The 24,890-nt window shown below is 34.9% G+C and overlaps 1 long non-coding RNA gene across 1 annotated transcript; it reads left to right on the plus strand.

Moving 5' to 3' along the window:
* Positions 1-1,670: 1,670 nt before the first annotated feature.
* LOC135155519 (uncharacterized) lies at positions 1,671-24,130 on the plus strand. The gene is made up of 3 exons (XR_010294666.1): positions 1,671-1,862; positions 11,112-11,264; positions 19,188-24,130. It is a non-coding gene; the product is annotated as an uncharacterized LOC135155519 (long non-coding RNA).
* The last annotated feature ends 760 nt before the right edge of the window (positions 24,131-24,890 follow it).

Genomic DNA, 24,890 nt, shown 5'->3' on the forward strand with positions numbered 1-24,890 from the left:
AAAGACCACCCCCCCTCGCAATTTTTTTTTATACTCGAGCTGGGAAAAAATCCTTCTTTGTAATATTTTGTTGGGTCCTTCCGCAAAATTCAGGGGGTTCAATTTCCTCACAGGACGTACCCCATTTCCTTTGAAAACTAAATATTTCAAAGTCCACCCCCCTCGCCAATTTTTTTTATGTTCGAGCTGGGAAAAAAATCCTTTCAAATATTTTTTGGGGTCCTTCCATTTCAGGGGTTCAATTTCACCCACAGGATGTACCCTATTTTCCTTTGAAAATTAAACATTTCAAAATCCCCCCCCCCCAAAAGTCTACATAAGCTACTGGGAATAAATTCAAATAATTGATCTCTTTTTTTCCTTCCATGGAATAAAATTCATGAAGCTGTTTTAGGGGGAATTAAAAAGAGTGAGCATTTAAACACTTATAATAAATTCGTTTTAAAAGTACACACTTGAATCATAATCAGCTAAGGATATGAAATCACTTTTACTCGGTCACCGTTTACCAACGTTGATCCCCCCCCCCCCAGGAAATTATTGATGATTCATATTACCTTTCATCACTTCAGCCTCTCAACAATGGGTAATGTTCAGACGTTCCTCCTGATTTATTTTCAGTAATGCCATGGAGTTGAATTGACGTTAATAACTTTCATTAAGACTTAGGTAGTGTTTTTTCCTTTTTGGTTATTTTTACTCTCTCTCTCGTTCTCTCTCTTAATTTTGATGGACATTATAATAGCCCGGTATAATAGGCTTTCGTGATAAGTTCATATCTACTTTTGATTTTCTCATTTTACTTCAAGTTTATAACAAACATGACGCTCTGATCCGAACACAACGTTTGGATTCTGCGCAATGGATATGTATGCAAATTAATTGTTGAACTTGGATTTAAAACTTTGCCTTGGCTTTGCCTTTGGCCGACTGGCTGCTACTGTATAAGCTGTAATTTTCGCGGGGGTTTTATTTTCGCGGATTTCGCGAATTGCCGATCGGCCGCGAATTTAACAACACGCGAAAATATTGACACAATTGTCAGTCAGTGCCAATGTCCCCAACAGCAAAGTTTTGCTATTGAAAACATACTGTAGACTGAGAAAATGGAGATATGCACCTCTATATGTACAAAAAATAAGGCTTAGAAAGTACAGTTAGTGATTCAAAAAGTTAGCTAGAATTTCACTTTTTTTAATTTCTCAAACAAAATCAGAGCCTAAAGTATTTTCTAACATTATTTTATCAATATCTATACACTCATTGTAATATTAAAATGTATTTTCCACGAAATAATTTGATATTTTTGTCATCTGATTGACTATATTACACACGTATTGGCAGCTATTTGCATACTCATTAATATTCATAAGTCACATGACCAGAGCTTTTACAGGTGAAGATTCTGTTCACAAAATTCCACATTTTTGCACTTTTACCAACTTTTTGAAAAATTAATAGAACAAAACACAAATTCTAAAGATTGCTTAACCCTATAAATTACAGATCAAACTGTGGCATGATGAATTTTCAGATCTAAAGGTAAAAAAATTGAAATTTAAACCACCTTTTTCCACAGTTTGTAACTGTTTTACAGGTACATATTTATGTATAAGAGACACATCAGCATGGAAACCTTGAGGAGAAGTGATTTGCACGTGATTAGCACTAGTTTTGCTTCTGTTAAATGCTGTGGAAATGTTTTCTACATCTTCCGATCGCGAATTTAACAACCCGCGAAAATGTCGGGACCCCCGCGATTCGCGAAAAATTCTGTACGCGAAAATAACAGCTTCTACAGTAATTTACTTTAAATAATGTAGGCTTCATATTTTACAAGAGCGACATTCTACACTGCCAATGTAAGTAGTTAATTGAGAATATTCTTCATACTAGCAACTAAAATGAAATTCTATGATATTGTAAGGAAATTTGCCAATTGATTAGATTACCGAACCCGGGACTAAAAACCCTCATTTGGCGGTGATCGTCTACGTTCGACAAGCTGAGTCGGTGGCATCCCCAAGTTCCGGGCGGCCAGCTCGTTCGCTAGCGTTGGTCTTAAAATTCATAACATGGATTGCAATGGATGGGACTGAACTCGGACGAGTGAGGATGAGCAGACGATCGTGATTTGCCCAAAGTTTGAAGTTTAATTTTACCCAATCTTGTCGTTTGAAAATTACAAATAGCATTTCATATTTATAAAATATTCATTTTGTTTGAGCTGATTATACATGTATTCCTAGAAAATGTTGATTTTAACCATAAAATGGACTTACTCAGTGGCACGACCTGTTGCCATGGAACTGAGCGATCCAAATGCCAAGTATTCGGCTGCGATTTCGTTGTCATCGTCAAATGGATTTCTGAATTGCTGAAAATCCATTGGGCATAGCTCCTTCACAATCATGCTGAAGTGACTGGGCTCAGGTGGAGGTGGACCTCCGCCAGTCTTTCTTGATTCCTTACTGAAATTGGAATGTTCTTTCTTGGCATTGAGCCTCATTCTTTTCCACTGGTCCTTAATTTGATTTGTGCTCCATTTATTTCCATATTTGGAGTGGAATTTATTGGACAAATCATCCCATGCTGCTGTTTTTTTCAAATTACTATTATAATCAGTCTTCCTACATAGAAGAACTTCCCTTCGCTCTGTGATTAGTTGGAGGAGGAGGTTTCTTTCAGCTGTCTGCCAGTTTCCCTTTGCTCTCTCCCTTCCAGCTCCAACACACCTAAAGTTAGCCTCCTCCATTTTGGATGTAGCAGACAGCATCTGACCTACTGAGCATGCTCAGTAGGAAAAAACCCATGGTTTAAACCATGGTCTAAATTTAAACCATGGTTTAAACCACAGTCTAAATTTAGACCACAGTTTAAATTTAGACTGTGGTTTAAACCATGGTTTAAAAAAACCATCGTTTGTGAATCAGAGAGGGGGTTTAAACCCCCCCTGGGTTTAAACCATGGTTTCAAAAAACCAGGAGGGGGTTTAAACCCAGGGGGGGTTTAAACTTCTTTTGTGAATACGGGCCCTTGTTTCCTAACTACGATGTTAAGAATCACCGATGGTGATATTTTTGACGCGAAACAAGGTGATTTAGGTAAGAAAATTTCACTTTTTATTTGAGGTTTTTGCCCATGTCGCCGGATGATTTTGTAGTGTGGGAGTGAGTAAGTGATGTATCGTACATATCTAGAGTGTGTTGGTGATTACAGTGGTATATCGCTGAGTCTGCTGATGATATGAACGGCAGGTCGTTGAACACCGGCCCCCGCCCGGCTGCGTACCGACGCAATTAAGTTAGATCTATCCCTACGCAATTTTAACATTGATCTGTACTTTATTTTTCGAATAATTGTCAATTTTTTGAGGAAGAAAGATGATCAACTTTCGATCTCGGGTTGAGCCTTCGGAGCCGAACGCTAAATCTACTTTCCTTGCTTCGCTTGCCTAAACCATGCCTGAACTCCCGGCGCCCGCCCAGTGGCTGCGCCTCAGCCTCCCCGTCTTTTTCCAGCGCACCGCAAGTGCAGTGGTGGGTGCGGGTCGGGCGCATGCAGCCGTTAGTTTCGGCTCCGTTTTTGTCATGGTTGAAAATCTGCTTTCTTCTACCAACAAGCACTTATAAAATGTAGGTTATTATATAACCTTGTCCTCAGTCAGTAACCCCTGTGTGGTGAAATAACATGAATAAGACAATGTCAATGTTTGGCTTATTTTCTCTTGATGCTTGATTGATAGGCTGGATAATAAATGTTTGATTTTTTGGCTTGTCAGTTTTTAATACAGTAGGGATAACTTAAATCTAAATTCATCATAAAATCTTGAAATTATTTTTTGGTCTAATTGAAAATAGAATGTGTGGAGATGAAGATCTGCATCAATCTCACTTTCCACCAATAGAGGGCCTCACAAAAATATGCTCAAAATCAAAGTTTTTAGAGAGCTCTGATGAACAAGAAAAATTACCCCTAAGTCTATATAGATATATCACACCTGAATGAAACGGTGGTTTATGTCACAAAAGTGATAGTTTAAAGACCTTTTTTTAATTTTTAATTGATAAATAAAGGTTGACTCTACATGTAGGTCATCCTCTGGTGTGGTAATGAGGGTAAATTTGCTTTTAAAAGTGTAGGGAAATGCTACTTTTACATGCTGAAAATGCAAAGAGTCGCTATACCGTTGGAGCGGACCGGACACCCGCTCGGCGCCCTCGGAACTTTGATACTGATTTTTTATTGTCAAAGGTTGGCAGGTATGATATAATCGTGGTAAGTGCTTAATTTCTGTTTTAACTATTTATTCGGATAATTATTTAGACCATACTTCACGCTACTACCGTGGGTATGGTGAATTACACGGTAAGCCCCTGGGCTCCGGCCCGCTGAGCAGGCCGGAGCTCCCTGGGTTAGTGTTGGTGTTGTGACAACACCGTACTTGAATCAGGCTGGTGTTAAGATTGACCTCGGAAAATATGGTGTATTTCCGGCAGTTTGTGTTGAAGGCTGGTGTTGATTGTCATCTACTGAACCCAACACTGCACTGTGGCTGCATGGTGTTGATGATCTACAAGCAATTTCCCCATTCAGCAACACCGACGTACCCCAGGGATTGGGAGAATCGTGATTTAAAGTTCAGTGTTGGTGTTGATGAACTGTAGCTTAATTACGAACAGGGGGCGAACACGACGAACCATCTCCGTAAAATTATCTTTTACATTTAAGATGAGAGCAAATCATTAGAGTTTTAATACATTTCAATGAAAAATAATATTACGCTTGGTGTTGGAGCTCAGTTCAGCAGCCCTTTCACGCTCTCAACACCGTACACCGTACTTGAAATCACCCAAATGACTTGCTACCTGGCATTCCTGCCTTATTTATTATACGCTGCCTTGAATTGACTTGGTCGGTCCTGCCTGGCCTAGCCTGGACCGAGTGTTTTCCAACTGCAGTCAAACCTGTAGTTGCTATGTGAGGCATGCTACACTTGACGCTGAAATATCATTTAATAGTTATGGCACGAGCGAGACTAGGCCATGGCCATGCATATTGAGATATCAGTTGACTTCTATCTTAATAAAAAAGAGGCACTCTTTAGTTACAGTAGGCAGTAGCTACGTTACTCTGAGTGAGGCCAAGTTACGCGACCTCCTTTTTTGATTTTGTAGATACTGAGAGACTGCAATTACACATGTGAGTTTTTGTGATGATTACTGACGTTGCAATTGGCATTGCATACCGAGTCATTAAACAATTGTAGACAGAAACAGAGATTGCAACTCGCAAGAAAATGTAATACATCTTAATTTTTATTACATATGCATATGTTTTTTTGGTATTAGTCTTGTTTGAGAAAAAGAGGATGTCAAAAAAGTTTGAATGCTACAAAGGCCTCAATAAATATCACACGTAATTATCTTGATTTCTCTTAATTATGTGAAGAGACTTGTAACAGAAAGAATGAAAAGAAATGAATAGCTGTAATAATAGTTGTAATGTTTTTTGATAGAATCATGAACAGATTACAGATGATGATGGCACAGTGTTGAAAACTGTTTGATGGAGATGGCGCATCGTTGGATTTGTTTAGAATTAGACCAACAAAGAATCAACGTTACAACAACATTTAACCGATATTAGACAAACATTGAATCAACGTTTACGCCAACGTTGGACTAACATTGGACTAAAGTTGAATCAACTTTCCATCAACATTGGACCAACATTATACCAACGTTGGATCAACGTCACCCAACGTTGGACCAACATTGGACCAACGCTGCCATACCTGCCTCATCTGGACAATGATTATGCACTCATGAATATTCATTACATCAGTAAATGACCAAAATTTTAGGTAATATTGCTATAATAATTAGAGTATTTATGTTTATTCAATATTTCCACCATGAAAAGTTTCAGAAAAGTATGTGGCTCCATTACCATATCATATATAATCAAAACATATTATTCTAAGTGAAATATTCAAGGTTAAGTGTGGAAAATGATATTAACTGTATTCTGCCAAGTATAGCAAAGTTGCTCTATATATAGGAGTCAATGACAGGATACAGTGGATAGGTGTAGGATGATAGGAATAGGATATAGGATTAGGATGTAGGATTTTAGGATAGGATAAGACATATGATGATAAAGATTTGAGTGTAGAGTTGTAATGGTGGACTTCACCTTGAAACCAATTAATGTTTTGTTAATTACTGCCATACGTTGGAATAACGTTGGAGCAATGTTGGAGCAACGTTGTGACAACGTTGTAACAATGTTGGAGCAATGTTGCCAGACAACGTTGGAGCATTGTTGCTGGACAGCGTTGAACCAACGTTGTAAACATAGTTGGACTGACGATGTATGCAAGTGCACGTCCATCGCTGCTTCAACGTTGCCCATCAACGTTGCAGCAACGCTGTTATTGATGACTCAGCCGACATTATACCAACGTTGGAGCATTGATGGTGGACAACGTTGAACTGACGTTGGAAATGTTGTTGGTCTGACGATGTATGGACGTGCACTTCTATCGATGATACAACGTTGCTTACCAACGTTGTAGCAATGTTGTATTTGACTATTTAGCCAACATTGGATCAACGTTGCCAGACAACGTTGAAACATTGTTGCTGGACAACGTTGAACTAACGTTGGAAATGTTGTTGGTCTGACGATGTATGCGCGTGCACTTCTATCGATGATGCAACGTTGGCCTGCCAACGTTGAGGCAACGTTGGGAAAAAATTTCCCAACGTTGATCCAACGTTGGTCCAACGCTGTATTGTTACCTGGGTAACTTAGAACGTTTATGGATCAAGCTCATGAAACATCGACATAAAGGTAATCAAGTATGAATGATTGTTTTGCACGTGTCTTAGGTCACATAATCATGGTCAAAGGTCATTTTTGGTGAATGGACATATTTTATTATCATATTTTCATTTCATTTTATTTTCCACAAATCAATCAAAATAAAAAAAAACATAACTCATTCCGAAATTGTATGCATAATTACAATATAAATGCAGATTCAAAGTGGATGGACTAGTAAAGCAAAAGCTTGTTGTGGATAGGCCCTTAACAAATAATTAACATGTAATCATTGATAGCTAAAAATAGTTACAGAAAAAAATAGAGCTGAGCTCGTAGAAGGTTGCAGAACTGGACAAGGACGAGAACAAAGAACGTTACAAAGAACAGGGACACACAGGTTACTAGACAAAACAAGAAAGACAAAGCAAAACATAAAAGAAAAAAAAGAGGGAAAGAAGACCTGTCTATTATATTGCTGTTCACGATTGCAACGTTTAAGGATGACATGAAATATTTTGACAGAATTGGTCGTATGCCAATGAAATAGAAAATAGTAGACAGGTTTTTTGTAAGGGTATGCGGCTGTAAATATGAATGTACATGTATGTAATTTATTTACAATGACAAACATACGGACATAGTGAGGGGATGGAGCACTTGTCAGACGAGGAAAAGAAAAAAATCTTGATAGTTGCTAGTAGAGAAAAAACATCAAATGAAGCAAAATTTAGAAGAGGTATGTGGTTGATAAAAGAGTTTCCCTGACTACCAGGTGCCCAATCCACTCTCTGACCGTCCTAAAAGTGATACACAAATGAGTACAAATAGAAAAATATATATTGTGTATTTAAAGCGTACAGTTGTTTTTTATGAACATATAATTAAATGCCAGAGGCAAGTCATTATTGTTCCATTGAAACATAAAAGAACCCAACTGCAGATAGAAGATAGCAGAAACTCTTAAGACACCCTTTTCTAAAAGGAGAGGACCTGTATTAGTGTTTTCTTTTTTGAATAATTTTTTATTAGCTGTTTTCAGAGGCAATATCGAATTGCGTATAATGCAGGCGAGACTGCCAGACATGCCAGAGGCGTTCATATACATCCTCGTAATAAATAATCCTTGGGTGGAGCTTTGCTCTGATCACATCTCATATATTCGTTTCACTGAAATCTGTTGTTTCCTGTAGTACGGGAATCTGTTTTAATTTCAGAGGTCGATAATTGGAATCAATACACATTGTATTATCATTGCTTATAACATACACGCTTTGAGACAAACCTCAAATACAAATACTTGTTCAAATATAAACGACAATTATCATGAACGCAAAATCATTTTTGGTGTTTTATATTGTCTCTCATATTTTGTCTTCAATCTAAACCAACGCTGAAAATACATACATATACACACAGGATATTCTTTAGGGCAGTGGTTAATCCAGGGGGTGGGGCACTCCGGCCCGAGCCTCCCCCCCCCCCCCTTTGATAATCAAGGTAAATATTTCTAATGTATGTCGTTCATTCATATTATTCATGTTTCTATGTAATACAAAATCATGACTGACGATATTTTGATTTCGTCTGTTTTCTTCATATTTCTATTGTCAAAATATTTATCTAAATGATGAAACTTATCAAACTTCACAAGCGCACTACGAAAATGCCACTCAGTCAAAATGAACAAAATTTTGACACGGGCTAGCTTCAATAATCTTTACTAAGCATGCATCAATAATTACTATTGCACTATTCGTATAAGAGTAGGGGGAAACCCCGGTGTAGTGGTCCACCTGCATTCCCCCAATCAGTTATATCGGGAGGAGAGACCTGCGGGTCACAGTGATTCGTTTCGCTTTTCGCCTTCCAGGCACAGGTGACGCCAAAACAAATAATAATAATAATAATAATAATAATTACGAGATTGATTAAATCACAAAGAAGCTGTAGCCCCTCAAATCACTTTGTTCAAGAATCCAAAGTCACAAAATGGCAAAAGAAAGACCAATGAAAATGGGATTCCAAGTATGACCATCAGCATGTTTAATTGATTGCCTCAATAACTACGGGCCTTTTCACACGTGAATCTTAAACCATCATTGTAATGATGATTGCAATTCGTCTTTAGAATCATGGGACCTTTAACACGCCCACTCGATAACTGTGATTTTAATTCGAATTCAAGGGCGAAGGCGGTGTCCTTGATGACTTGTCAATCAAAGCACTGCATCACAAATACAAACTACGATGAGTGCATGACAATTGTATTAACCCAGCTAACACATAACGTTATGATAACATTTTTGAAAGATCTTAGAAATGCTTTCAAAAAACGTTTCTCAAGAGCATTTGCATAACGTTAATGAAACATTATTAAATAACGTGATTATGATAACAAACATGTAATGTTTTGATGGCCTGACAAGAACACATTTAAAAGACATTTTTCAAAGACATTTTTCAAACATTTTATTAAAACATCTTATCAAAATGTCCAATCTTGATGTTAAAATGACATGATAAAAATTTCTTAAGAAAACTAAATAATATTTTTAAAAATATTTCAAAATATATTAGAAGCATCCTTATTTTAACTTTTTTAACCTCACTATCATCTTCATAAATTTATAGATGGGATCTAAAAAATATTTTTGAAGGTTGATATAATATGTATAACAACAACATAAAACGTTATTGAAAGGTCAAGAGAAAATATTCAAAAGATATTATATTGAACACCATTTTAAATAATTTTTTAAGTTTTTCAAAACCCTACATAGATAAGACTTCATGTTAAAGAAAACAATTTTTCATGTTTTCAAGATAATTCTTGCATGAAAATTATTACGTTTTTATGATATAACATTATTTCAGAAAAATACATTTTACTAACATCGTTCTTATAATGTTAAACATTATATAAAAAAACATTACAAATATGTTGTTAGAATATTATGACAACATAAAATATTCTCGAAATGTCATGATAAAATGTTTCTCAAATATTTTAACAAAACATGTTTTAGAAATGTTTTTGTAATATTTTCAAAAATATTTTTTAAATGTATCAGAAACATACTTATTTTTACTTTTTAAAAATATCATTTCAACATTTTTCTAGAAACAATTATTCAATAACATTTATAATGTTATGATAACGTTTTTGTGATAACGTTCTTATTTTATTCGTACATGACCCAACCTGCAAAATCCGGTTGCAATATAGTTTCACTTGAATAGTGAAAATAATAATTGTGACGATGATACAACGTTGGAATCTAATTTGTTCCTGGGTTGTTTGAAAACAATTACAATATGCCAACGTTGGGAAAACAATCTGACAATTTGTGGAAAACATCATGCCAATATTGGGAAAACGTGTAGCTTGATTCCCATATCATTTTCATAAAAATAAATAATTTATTTTAGGGGAAATTTTTAAGGGGTTAAATATTTTTTATTAACCGTAATTTGCCAAGTATTGAAAAGCCGCCACATAATTAGTAATCAGTGGCAGGATTCAATGGATAGGCGTAGGATATAGAATGATAGAATGATAATATGGGTTGTTAGAAGAAAGAGTTGTGAAGATGACCTTGAAACCAAACAATATTTTTGAAAACATTTACTTGAAACATTTAGGAAGAAATCATATTTGCGACATTTTCTTAACATTATTAAAATAACATTTTTAGAACATTAATTGTAATCAACACTATTATGTTTTCAAAAAAAGTTAAAATTATATAAAAATGTATGGTTTCAGAAATGATTAAAAACGTTTTCAGATCATTAACTTAAAACATCAGAAAGATATCACTGCAACATTTTATTCATATTATTAAAATACATTATGAAATTATGTTTAACATGTTTTTTATGTTGCAGTTAAACGTTAGGGAAATGTTTTATAGCAATGAGAAAACAATACATTTTCATATGATTTTAACATTTTCCTAAAACATTTTCATGAGGAAACATTTTTATGATATTTTGTCAATGTTTTTGTGTTAGCTGGCTGATAGTTACGTATATGTCTATTATAAGTTTTATTTATTTCAACCCAACACCATCGAGATCATTATGATAGAAGAATAAAAACTTAACAAATAAATAACCAAATGAAATTTAATATTAATGAGCCTTGACAAATACTGCAACTGGACCTATGATAATGCGAAATACAGAAAGATCACTTTTATTTAATTAGGGCCTAACAAAATCGTGAAATAATTACCTACATAGTTATCTTAATTGCCTGCATACTTTTCTTATTATAGGTTTGGAATTCCTGAAACAGCTGTGAGGTCTTCAAACGTCAAAGGTCTTCAAACGTCACCAAAAGAAGGTGGGAAAACCAACTACTACCTTGTCCAATAAAAACAAATATCATCTTCATGGCGGGAAGTGGAAACTTTCTTAACCTATCTCAGGTAAATGCACTCCCACCCCCTTTTTAGGGGCACTTTCTTATTCAATACGTACAGATGAAGGCTAATTGTAAACTGATGTTTTGAAGGCTTGTAAACTTTGACTTTCAAATGAATTAACTCATCAACACGTAAAACTGGACAGGTGTAAAATATTATGAATGTTTATAGCAACTGCGTTGAAGTTAATATGTGTTGTGTATGTACCCGCGATTTGGTAAAACAGTGGTAATCTGCAATGTTTAAATATATCACGAGGTTCCAAGGGCTTCATGACCCAATGCAAACAGCTAGTCCTTAACAGGTCCCTTTTCAAGTTAGTAGGGTCTACAGCAAAAAAAATTATAGCCCGTGCTTCTCGCTCGATTTTGAGAAAAAGGAAACTATTTTTTCTCGCTCGCTCGGGACTTTATTAAGCAACTTTTTTACTGCACGCGCAATGCTGGGCCCCTTTCCCCTCTTTTTTTTTACTTATCACGCATTGAGCTTCGTCCTAATGCTCGGGGCACAATCATAAAAAAAAAAATCCTGCTCATACCATGATATGACCGTGATTTTTTTTTGGCTCTTGTTCCCCACCCCACCCTCCCCCTGGCCACCGACCCAGGCCTGTTACGCTGCTGGTTGTTTTGGGGGTGGGAAGAATGTCCTATGATATCCCCCAAGTTTAAGATTAAATAACATTTACTTTATATTATTTATGATTGACATCTATCTTGTTAGGTTTAATGTTAATTGTATTGTTTATGTTCACATCATTTCTCGGAAATGATGTCCTCGCAACTGTAGCTGTTTATTAACTTTATTTATTTATTCGGTTTAAAACATATTGTTTCAATTGTTCTTTCTGCTAGTGGAGTATAATTTTTTTTAAGAAATGGAATCTCCGTTGATTAATTCACTTTAAAAACACCAAGATTTAGTTAATTGTTTCCAAGTTTTTCTAAAAACCTCCATGAGAACCGACTCTAGCAACATGCGTGTCTACGTATAGCAAGTTCTCGAGCTGTCATGATAGGTGACTGTGTGGGCTAGCTCTGGTACGTTAGCATTAAAGAAAACATGACAGGATTTGTTTCTAAAACATTTCCTTTTCTCCAAAGAGGGTGAATTCGTATCGTATTTTTCTCATGCAAGTGAAATTATAATTACCTTTGTTTTAGATTAAAATGCATTGACGTACTATCATATTTAAAATCTAAACAGTATGATATATGTTGTATACAAGAAACCCATTTCACCCCAGCCACAGAAACAGAAATATGTAGAATTTGGGGAAGAAAATGTTTTTTTTTCCTTATCACACATCCAGCTCCAAAGGTGTTGCAATTTTATTCAAAGATTCTCTTACTGTTACAGTTAAGTTAACCAAAGTATAACAGACAATAACGGAAATTTTATAGCCTTAGACTTGACACTATATGAGTATGATACCACATTGGTTTCTTTATACGGCCCGAATACTGATAGACCAGAATTTTACATTGATTTACAACGTATCATCATTGATTTCGAAAATTCACATGTGATTATTTGTGGAGATTGGAACCTTGTTCAGGACCAGATTATAGATACCCATAATTATTTACATATGAATAATCCTAGAGCAAGCTATCAGGTTTACATTATGAAAAATGATTTAGATTTATGTGATCCATTGAGAATCATGTATCCGGTGAAAAGGTATTATACGTGGCGTCAGCCAAACCCTTTTAAGCAAGGAAGGTTAGATTTTTTCCTTATAATATTATCTTCAGAATTGTTATCAGTTGTCCATAAATCGGAAATTTAGTCAGGTTATAGAATAGACCATTCATTGGTCCTCCTTAGTTTGAAATTGAACAAGATAAAGCGGGGCCCTGGTATATGGAAATTCAACAATTCTTTTTTACAGGATGATCAGTTTGTGTCAAGGATTATCAAAACTATAAAAGAAACAATAACATATTACGCTACAAATGATGTGATGATAATTAAGTTGAAAATTGTATACTTTCTATCAATGACCAGTTATTTTTTGAAACTCTGATTATGCTTTTGAAGGGTGAATCTATATCTTATAGTTCATTCGTAAAGAAAGAAAATAAAGATAAAGAATTGGAGAAGAATATTGAAATATTTGTATAAATTGATGATAAAAAATCACAACTTGAATCATACCGTTCGAAAACTATTGATGGAATTATTATTAGATCCAAAATAACGTGGATGAAATTTGGTGAAAAGCCATCGAAATATTTCCTGAATTTAGAAAAACAAAATAAAGTTAATAAAGAAATAAGAAAACTGTCTACAGAAAATGGAGAAGTGATCACTGGACAAGATGAAATATCCAATGAAATTTTTCGATTTTATTCAAGACTTTATGAAAAAGGGGAACATTGAATATATAGATTTAGCAATACTGAATTTTCCGGAAATTCCTAAGTTAACTCCAACAGTGTCCAACATACTAGAAGGACCTTTGCTAGAAAAGGAAGTGTATGACGTGTTACAAAGTATGAAAACTAATAAATCTCCTGGGCTAGATGGATTCTCTGTTGAATTCTTTTGCTTATTTTTGGAAATATCTAAAACTATTCATGGTCAGATCTTTGAATTTCGCGTATATATAACAGGTTCTTTGTTTCAAACACAAAACCAAGGGGATTACTTTAATCCCCAAGAAAAATAAGCCAAGACATTTATTACAAAATTGGCGACCAATTTCACTTTTAAATGTTATACATATATAATTGCAACTGGGTGTATCGCAAATCGTTTAAAATGTGTATTGCCCCCTCTTAATAAATGAAAATCAAAAGGGTTTTTTGAAAGGACGTTTTATTGGAGAAAACATTCGCTTGCTTTATGATATTCTCCTTTACACGGAACTCAATGATATACCTGGTATGTTGTTAATGATTGATTTTGAAAAAGCATTCACTTGTGTATCGCATAAATTTATGTTTGATGTCCTTGACTTTTTTCAATTTGGTCCGTCATTTAAGAAATGGATTCATGTATTTTATTCAAATGCTTCTTCTTGTGTAACAGTGAATGGTTTTTGTACAAAAAGATTTATTATAGGAAGAGGATGTCGCCTAGGAGATCCGTTATCACCCTATCTCTTTTTACTTGCTAGTGAAATATCAGAACTTTAGTTAGAAAGTCCAATGATATTACTGGTTTGCATGTAGACGGAAAATATAGTAAATTACAACAATATGCTGACGACACAATTTTTACACTGAAGGGTTCAAAAGAAGATTTACTAGGTGCACTTAAAATATTAGGTCATTTTGAAAAAAAAATATCGGGCCTCAAGGTCAATATATATAAAAATTTATGCAATATGGATAGGGAAAATAGATTTTGTAAAAAGTAACTTCTTCCTGAGCATAAATTACATTGGGTATCAGAGAGCTCCTCTAGGTACTTTGGTTAGATTTTTCTGTTAATCTAGTAGAAATGGTCGACCATAAATATACTGAATCAAAATAAAGAAATGAAACGTCAAATTGTCTCATGGTCTAACAGAACTTTAACCATTCTGGGAAGAAATACTGTCGTAAAATCTTGGTACCGAATCTAAATTATTTATTGCTTTCACTTCCAGAACCAAGTCAGGCAATAATGATAGATATAAATCGTTCATTTTATGCATTGATATGGGGAAACAAACCTGATAAAATAAGTAGAAGGCAAATGTGTCAACTGTATGATAAAGGCGGGGTTAAAGTGATTGATATTTTCATACATGCTAAATCTCTGAAGATTTCATGGATAAGACGATTTTTCAGTGATTCTCAAAACAGTTTTACTTTTCATATGTTCAATGTTTTCTTAAATCAAACACACAACCTTCACTTGTACATGGGCTCACATTATAACATACCATTGGCAGACACGAATTAAAATCCAACTTGGAAAGAAGCTTTACTTGCTTGGTCAGACTTGCTTGAGCCTGTCAGCCTCTCTGGAATAACCCTCGAATAAAAATAAATAACAAAACCAATCTATTTCAGGTCATGGGATTTACGAGGAATACATTTTGTTAATGGTACCGTCTTTCCATACTTTGAATTTCAACGTGCTTATGGTATTCAAACCAATATCGACAGTATAACGGTCTTTGTGGCGCACTAAGGTCTGGTTTTCCCACAGATTCACATTTAATTACTAAAATCCGTTGAACCAATCATTCCTGACGCTTTGCACCTTGTAGTGAAAACACGTGTAGGTTGCTCAAATATATATCGCTCTTTTTTAACTTTAAAGTTGAAGAACGTAAGGCTCTTGTCAGCTGGAAAGGTCTGTCAGGTTTTCGAGATTACCTTTGTATGGAAGCTTAAAAGTGCCACCGAGATGTTGAGATAATTATCTTGGACAGTCGACATCATGATAGCAAAAGATCAGATGACGAGATCCCGGATCTCATCATGTCGACATCTTTTAGAAGAGATGATCAGATGACAAGATCCTGGATCTTGTCATGTCGACATATTTTTGAAGAGATGATCAGATGACAAGATCCCGGATCTCGTCATGTCGACATCTTGTAGAAGAGATGATCAGATGACAAGATCTTCGATCCATGATCTTGTCATCTGATCATCTCTTCTACAAGATGTCGACATGATGAGATCCGGGATCTCGTCATCTGATCTTTTTTTATCATGATGTCGACTTCCTAAGATAATTATCTCAACATCTCAGTGGCACTTTTAAGCTTCCATACCTTTGGGTTGCTTTTTGTTTGATTCTTTTTCAGGCAACTATGGATATAAACATAAGATGGTTTCAAATTAAACTTTTAAACAAAATATTGTATATGAAAGATTCTCTGTTGAAATTTGGTATATAGTAACAAATATCAAATGTACTTTTTGTATAGATAATGATGAAACAATTATGCATATATTTTGTCGTTGTACTCATTCTAATGTAATATGGTCGAGAATAGAAACATGGACATTTCAAAATACTCGAGAGGTGATCGTATTAACGAATGAAAACAAATTGTTTGGATTTTGTGGTACAAATAATAATGCTCTTAAATGTGTCACGATGATGGTAAGAAAAGATATACATGTATATACAGTGCGTCCCAGAAAAAACGAAACCGAGATTTAGCGATGATTTATCATAACTTAATCATTAATACAATAGACAAATGACCTACCAATGTAAAGCTTAGAATCTCCTCTTTCATCTGGTATTACTTAGATTATTTCTCATTCATGCATGATTGAGCAAAAACAATTCGAAGAAAGGATGCCAAAAACTCATTTGGCGGGGGGTATCTGAATTTCAAAAAGAAAATCACACGACTATAAAGTTCAATATCTTCTCTTTTCTTTGATACCTAAATCACAGAAAATGGTCAAGTAGTAAAAAAGTTATGATCCCTCGAAACAATGCTTGTATTTCCATAATTTCATTAAATAAACGTGTTTTCACCGGTTTCCCACTGAAGCTATCGCACGGTAACAAAAGACTTAATGCATGGCTGATCGTCAACAAAACGGAGTGTCGAGTGAGTTTGAACGCTAGCCTGTAAAACCTCTTCATTTTATGAAATTATTGAAATTCAAGCCTTATTTCAAATGACCAGAACTTTGTTATTTCTTGACCATTTTCTGTAATTGAGGTATCAAATTAAAGAGCAGATATTGAACTTGTTAAAAATGTGGTTTTCTTTTTAAAACCCAGATACGGCCCGCCAAGTGACTTTTTGGTATCCCCTTTTAAAATTGTTTTTGCTCACTCATGCGTAAATGAGAAATAATCTAAGTAATTTCAGATGAAAGAGGAGATTCTAAGCTTTAAAATGGTAGGTCATTTGTCTATTGTATTTGCGATTAAGTTATTATAAATCATCGATAAATCTCGGTTTCGTTTTTTGTGGGACGCACTGTATAGCCAAATTGAGAAAAGAGATACCTTCATTTACCACAATTATGTCGGCTTTAAAACTTTATTATGAAATGGAAAAATTATTTATGAAACAAATTTCAGAGCAAAATGGTTCAGAAAGAAATGGTTTCGTTTCAGAAACTTTTCGAACAAGCTGGCAATCTGTCACATTAACAAACATACTTATAATAATACCAATGTTTATTTCTTAGATATATGTATCAGATCTCTTAATTTTCTTGCCAAATTTAATTTGGCTGTGACAGTTTGACTATATGTCTATGTATTCGGAATTATGTATATACCATGTTCATTTACTGTTTGTCTGAAAAAATGTAAATGTTTATACAGTGTAATTATGCTTCTTGAAAATAAAGAACCCTGTGGAAGGGGAAAAAATGAGAAAAAAAAACATATAAACCTCTCAAAAAAGTTTGGAACTCTGAGTTTGGCCATTGATTTCTCCCAACTCCTAATGTTACACAATGCATATTTGACATCATTCAAAAGATCATTTAATTTTCTTTAAAATGATACCATGCTTGTTGTGATCATGCCATCACGAAAAGAGCAGGATTCAAAAGTGTTGGATGAGGTCTGAATTGAAAAGCTGCAAAACGAGCAGAAATAGTTATGAAGTGTCAATACAGAACATGATTCTTTTGTCTGTGTCAATAGAGATGAAAATCCAATCAAATCAAGCCCCTGCTTCTTCATTTTTTATGTTTTGTTGTAGTTTATGTATGGTTTGAATCGTGGTTTGAAATACCCATGCATGAGTGTTTGTTATGTGTTTTCTTGTGCAGAGGTTTGTTTGATTTCATGTTAATGTTGATGTTAATGTGCATGAAAACAAAATAAACCGCTGAGAAACTCACTCATCACCACGGAATAAAGAACAGTAACTTTCAATATTGTGTCATTTTGCAACCTTTGAATTTTGACCTTGTTCCACATTTCAAGGCACTGCACCTCCATGTCAACCATAATCATATCATGTAGGGTATCATTTTAAAGAGAATTAATTGCTCTATTCATTGATATCAATTACACATTAATATTAACTAAAACCGAGAAGGGATTATCGATCAAAGTCAGATTTCCAAACTTTTTCTGAGGAGTTTATAAAGTTGATTTGTGATAGAAGATTACCCGAAATAACAATGCACTTACGCCACCAGAAGTGAAATAATTTTTAAAATATTTAATATTTATGTGATGATAACTGTTTCAAAAACACGTTTGATTACGTATACTTTTGGAGAATCAGTAAATAGAGCTACTTGAATCATAACAATTAGCGCAGGTCAAAAAAGTATTAGATCATATCGCTAGAGACCTCATCAGATATCAGCGTTTCTCGCTGGCATTGCGGGAAGAATCTTGACTACACATGAAACGAAGTGAGTTCGAATCCCAGCTAAGGTAACTAAAAAGTCAATACAAAAAGTGAAAGGACCGGAAGTCTCGACAATCTCTTTGCTATTTTAGATGGGGTACATTATGCACCCTAAGGGGTAGACGTGTACACCCTCTAAGGTGCAGATGGTCACCCTAAATAGAGGTGCACACTTACACCCCTATTCGGGGTGTACGTGTGCACCCCTAGGGGTACTCGTATAGGGACAAGCCTGTTCACCCCTAGGAGTGTAAAATTGAACCCGAATTTCTTAGTGTGAATATTCTGGCTTGTTGTACTTCAAGAACAGGGGCCCGTTGCAGAAAGAGTCGCGTTTAAACGCAAGTCAAAAAATCAATCGCAAGTCAAAAATGCGCGTTGTTGATTGGTTGTAAATCAAGTTGCACATGATTTTTGGAGTTGCGATTGATTGCAACTCTTTCTGCCACGGGCCACACACCTGCCAACTACTCCTTTTTTAAACCAGTTTGGGTTTTTTTTTTTTTTTTAAAGATATCATGTAGGGAAAGAAAACTATTTTTTGTCCAGATATTATCTAAAGTCATCTATAGGAAATATGCTGTGACTCCTATTTTTTAAATGAACCATTCCTATTTGTATGTTCACAGGTCCGTAGGCCAGCAAGAAGCATGGCTCAAGATATGCCTGTGATACTTGCTTTGAAAGATGGAACGATCTTGAAGACCACAAAAAACACGTTGATAAAAGAGGAAAATACTTGCTACCCGGAGATGTTCCGTGGGGATCAGGTACATTACTTCATTAATCCGGATGGCAGCGTGGTCCACTGTGTAGATGGAAAGATGGAAAGGTTTTTTATTCCTGATCTACCCAACCCTGATGGGCTAGATGTTCTCGAAGTATACGCCGAGTATTTTGGGCTCAAAATACCACATGGAATCATTGAAGGGAAGAAAACAAGCAAATGGAATGATTCAATCGTTGAACATCTGCTTGCTAAAGCATCGCATTTTTGAATTAAAAGTGATACATGTACACACTAGCGTACCTACGGTGGGCAGTCTGCCCCCCCCCCCTGACGAGTCACAACCCATGCAAAAGACATATTCCTGCCCCCCCCCCCCTGACGAGCTTGAAAACCTTTTTTGTCCCCCCCCCCCCCCCTGACGAGCCTGAAAACCATTTTTTTTTTTTTTTTTTTTTTGCTTGTCAAATTTTTGGGCGGACGGTTTTGCCCCCCATGTGGAAAATCGTAGGTACGCTACTGCATGTACATGAATATAACCCAGGGCAAACAATAGTACGAGTATTGTAAACAGTGTTCTGGTAAAATATTTAATTGGAAGTAAAGGTATCATATTCATACAGAAACTATATTATTGGCAGTTTGTTTTCATTTCGATTACTTTCTCAAGGTTTTTCGCCTAGCATATTTATAAATATTTGGTGGATACCAATGTAGAACTTATTGTTGTAGGAAATTCAAAGGTGTGGAGTATAGTTGTGAGAAACAATCCTGTAATATGATAATTTTGTTCATTTTAAAGTTGTTAAACAGTATAATATTCCATTACGTATTTGAACAAAAATATACGTGTTATATCAATAAATAAAGAAAAGGGGAATTTTCACTATCAAAATGATGTGAAATACATTAAAGGGCTATTGAGCATGAAAGCAGGTCTGGAGATACCTAGGCATAATTATGTTTGTCTAAGTCATGTAAGCAAAATGCTGATGATTATTCCTATTATGTCTATAACAAAGATCTGCGATAGATTCAATCAAACCCGATCATACAATTGTGATTGATATAAAATTCCTCTCTTAACTGTAAACAAAAACTTAGTTCAATTACAATTATAACTTGACACAATGCATTGTTAACTCTTTCTGAAACATCGCCTTTTGTCACATTAAGATCGTTAATTTAGAATTTCAGGAGCACTTTTAATTGACAGCTTTTAGGTACAGTGCAAAATGGCAGAGGTAAAAAAAAAAGGCAGAGGTGAAAAATGGCAGTTAAAATTGCAAAGGTAAAAATGGCAGATATGTAATAATGACAGTGATAAAAATGGGATGCTTTAAATCGGCTAGGAAAAGAATGAGCCTTTCCCATCGATACCAGTCATATTAACAAGTTTTCGGCAAGTTTTTGATTTTTACAACTGTCATGAAGTGGGCTCTTGTAAACTGCAAAAACTCTGGTGTTGATTTAACACCAGCCCGGAATATATATATGTCCACACCAGGGAAGTGTTAAACAACACCAGTTTCGTTTTGGTCTAACATCTGATAGGTGTTTATGCAACACCAATTAGGTTGAAAACAGCATCGATTTGATTCCAAACTGGTGTTGTTCCAATACTTCTCTGGTGTGGACATAAATAGATTCCGGGCTGGTGTTCAATCAACACCGGAGTTTTTGCAGTGTAACATCATGCAAGATGCTGTTAGCAAAAAAGAAGCATTTGTAACATAATTATGCTTTATTATTTATTAGTGTAAAAAGTAAATAATGTCAACAAAACCTGGAGTTTTTCATTTGTAGGTAGATTAATTTTGTTGTTCTTTTGTAATTTCTATTTCTTTCATGATTAATTTATATTCATTTCGTCCATTTTGATCTATGTATTCAAAAGTATTGATAAATATCTTGGCTAGGGTTGTACCTGAGCAATTACAAATATTTAACTTTGAAAACGATATTATACTGATCGCTTTTAAAATGATAAGGAAACAAAAATGTAAATTCAGTATATAACCCTGCTATAATAAAGTGGGTTTAACATTATAATTCAACTTTGAAAACAGATCATCATGATAATGACGGTGTTTGTTTTCAGTTTTATATAGCTTGAATATCAATAAAACTTTGAAAATAGATATAATAAACTCTTTGTAGAATCTGATGAATATGCACAAAGGTTTTCGGCTTAGTAATGAATCTATCAATATCATAAACATCATGAAGAGTCTTGCAAAACATGCAAAAGGGGTTAGGTCCATTTTTCATCAAATTTGATTTTTATGTCTCAATGTATATATGTTTTTAGTAACTCTATAAGATGATACCAAAGAAAAGTTGAAATTCCTATTAAAAGGTGAACTAAAATGGCACAGAAAAATCACTTTTTTTTCAAAAGGGGTTAGGTCCATTTCAGTTTATTGGAAAAAGGGGTTAGGTCCACATATAATTTTTTTGGAAATTAAAGAATATCTTCATAAGAAATATGAAGACAGGTAGATTTCTTTTATACCCAATTTTATGTTCTCATGGTAGGGTATCATGAAAATTCAGTTTCGCATAAGAATATTACAATATGGGGGAATCAGTTAAAAAATGATTTTTTTTTTTTGGAGTGGACCTAACCCTTTTGCAACTAAACTCTTCTGAAGAACTCATTTGTCAAAAGGGGTTAGGTTCATTTTTCATAAATTTATTGTTTTCTGTCTCTAAATATTTAGTCACTCTGATGATAGCAAAGCAAATAGCAAATATATATATATAATGCGTTACGTGTTTCTTTATTACATTTCAATTGTTATAACTGTATTTATGATGGATTTTGTCTACTGAAACTGAAGAAAGTGCCCTTTTTTCCCTGTCCCCCCCCCCCTCCCACTTTCAACTTCGCTCCGCCGCCCCTGGCGTGAGCGAATGAATTAAGAATGTTTGTCACCCGTGAATAAGCTCCAGATAACGGGGATTGTTTTTTTTGGGGGGGTGACTATTTATCAACTTATTTTGTTAATAATGATGAAAATGACAATAATGCTAATGATAATAATAAATGATGATAAAGAATATACATGTAAATACAGATGGTTAAAAATGATAATAATAATGAATAATGACGGTAAAAAATAATAACAGCAATAACATCTCTTTTCATGTCCATGTGGAATTTTACAATGGACTGCATTCCACAGGTATGTACATGTAATATACTACCTATACATAGTATGCAAAGGAATATCATTATAATGTATATAAAGGTGGCGCGTCGTAGCCCAGTGAAAATTTTTCCAAACCGATCGCTCGCGCAAAAATATAATGTGTCAATCAGAAATCACTTCAAAAAGGCTTTGCTCAACTAAATTGCTACAAAACACACAACTGCTTCACGCAGATGATAATTTCATGGTGAAAAAAAATCCGTTTGCACCAAAAACAAATTTTACATTGTAAGTGCGCCCTTTTTTGGGGGGCTTTGTCCCCAAACGAAAATACGTTCCGCCCCCCCCCCCCTATTTATCATGGAATTTAACATTCTTTTCTGTTTTAAAGATACTTTTAATTTTGTCATTAGCATTATCAGAGAGAATTAATTATAATTTACACCTGTGTTATTTGTATATTCTTATATAGGCCTGCTATTCATGGCTCCTTTGTGTTTCTCGTTATCGGATAAGTATATAAGTCAGATAATGAAGGATGATTTTATGTTTTAGAGTACTTATACTGTTATATAGGCTTAGTTTTTTGGTCTAAGTATAGATGTTGGTGTGTTGTTATAAATATAGTTTATTTAACCTTCATTTGCCACTTGTCATATTATCGGAGAAGGTTAAACAGAATGATGTTTGACAAGTTGAAGATAGTTCACTTGTTTAAAGCTTCTGAGTTTTCTGGTTTATAGTTAATATGTGTTAGTTTTGATGAAACTTTCTCAGACAGTTTTATACCGACAGAAAGAATAAAGAAGAAAAGTAGTCACGCCATTGTGTAATTATGTATCGTATATTCTTATTCGTCATGTTCAGCCTGGGTGTCAATATTACAGTATAAGAAGGCATGTTCTTTTGAGTATCCATCTGATTTGTAAAATATTTCCCTATTACGCAGCAGCTATAGCTATAGGACACACTTTCTAAATATTTTATTTGTTTAGATGTGTTCTCTAAGTATTATGAATACAATTTATAAACAAATTATAAATGTTTATTGAGTCCATCAGGATTTCACATACCATCATGTATAATCAAAACTAGGGTTTCAAAATTCCCAGGAATTTTCACAGTTAAAAATTTCCATGCACTGAGGAAACGGGAATATTGTGGGAATTTAATTTGGAAATTTTGAGCAATTTTCAAGAAAGGAATTTAAACAGTCACAATTTCTTGATAAATATAGGACTAAGAAATTTCACAGGCCGATATATTGCTTATATTGTGCTTTATCGGCAAGTTCCAAATTATGCTGAAACAGTCAGACATATAGCAGAGTTACTTTGAGTAACATTATGTTCAGTGGCTGCATAGATTGTAATAGGGCAGTTCACTGCACATGCAAACCCTTCCCTTGAGTAAAGCGGTCTGAATATGCAGCCTAAGTCATGCCAGCGCCAGGGTACATAACAAGGCATTCTGGGTAAATTGAGAGACATTTCTGCATTTTTACAGTAAAAGAGAACCCAGTGTATTTTGGAACCAGATATGAATAACATATCTTGCGTTTGGTGAGCTGAAAGGGGGCTAATATGTAGGGTGTAGAATTTGTGGCGCACATGGGGTGGGGGTGATGGTTTTGATAATCCTTTATGCGTGGATATCTTATCAAACATAAAAGATGTCAATGGATACACAGGCTTTTTGGTTTTGTTTTGTGTTCAAATTGTGCTTATTTCATGGATTGTATTGTGGTTGATAACGGGCGTTTTTTAGAGAGAGGTAGTGGTTTGAAGCTACATGCACTGTAAAAAAAGCGGTGTTAAAACTGACACCAGTTGGTGTTAATAGAGGACTACACCCCGAGGTGTTAAAATTACACCCTAGAGATTAAAAATAACACCAAAGCGTGTAAATGTAACAACCAAAGGTGTTGCAATGACACCTATAGGTGTAAAACTAACACCACCAATTCAACACCGGTGTAAAAATAACTGGTGTGGTCCTCTAATATGTACACCGGTTAACACCACAGTTTTTGCCCCCCCCCCCCCCCCCCCCCATCCTACAGATATTTGATTGAAGTTTTAGATGGTGGTATTGGATAATCGCAGAAGTGGTTTACCGTACAAAATGCGGTAACTGCGGAGTGGATGGAAAGAAGTTGAATAGAGGGAGAAGTAAAATGAAGAGGCAAGACACTGAAAGGTTGGACGGAAGAGTACATGCTTTTCTGAAATAAGTGTGGTCCTTAAAATTGACTGTAATAAGAAGAAAAGTTGAGAGACTTTAGCACTTGGAGAGATGAGAGGAGGCTGGCTCGAGTCAGCAAGTGGAGTTGTGGGGCAAGAGAGAAGATTCTACCTTATACTTTGACAAAAAAGCAAGTAAGACGAAGTGTTATTTCCTGAAAGAAAAAGAGCAAAATGTATCTGTCATTGATTTATGGGGTGTTGCAA

Source organism: Lytechinus pictus, chromosome 9 (assembly GCF_037042905.1).
Source record: "Lytechinus pictus isolate F3 Inbred chromosome 9, Lp3.0, whole genome shotgun sequence".
In the NCBI taxonomy this organism is placed as follows: domain Eukaryota; kingdom Metazoa; phylum Echinodermata; class Echinoidea; order Temnopleuroida; family Toxopneustidae; genus Lytechinus; species Lytechinus pictus.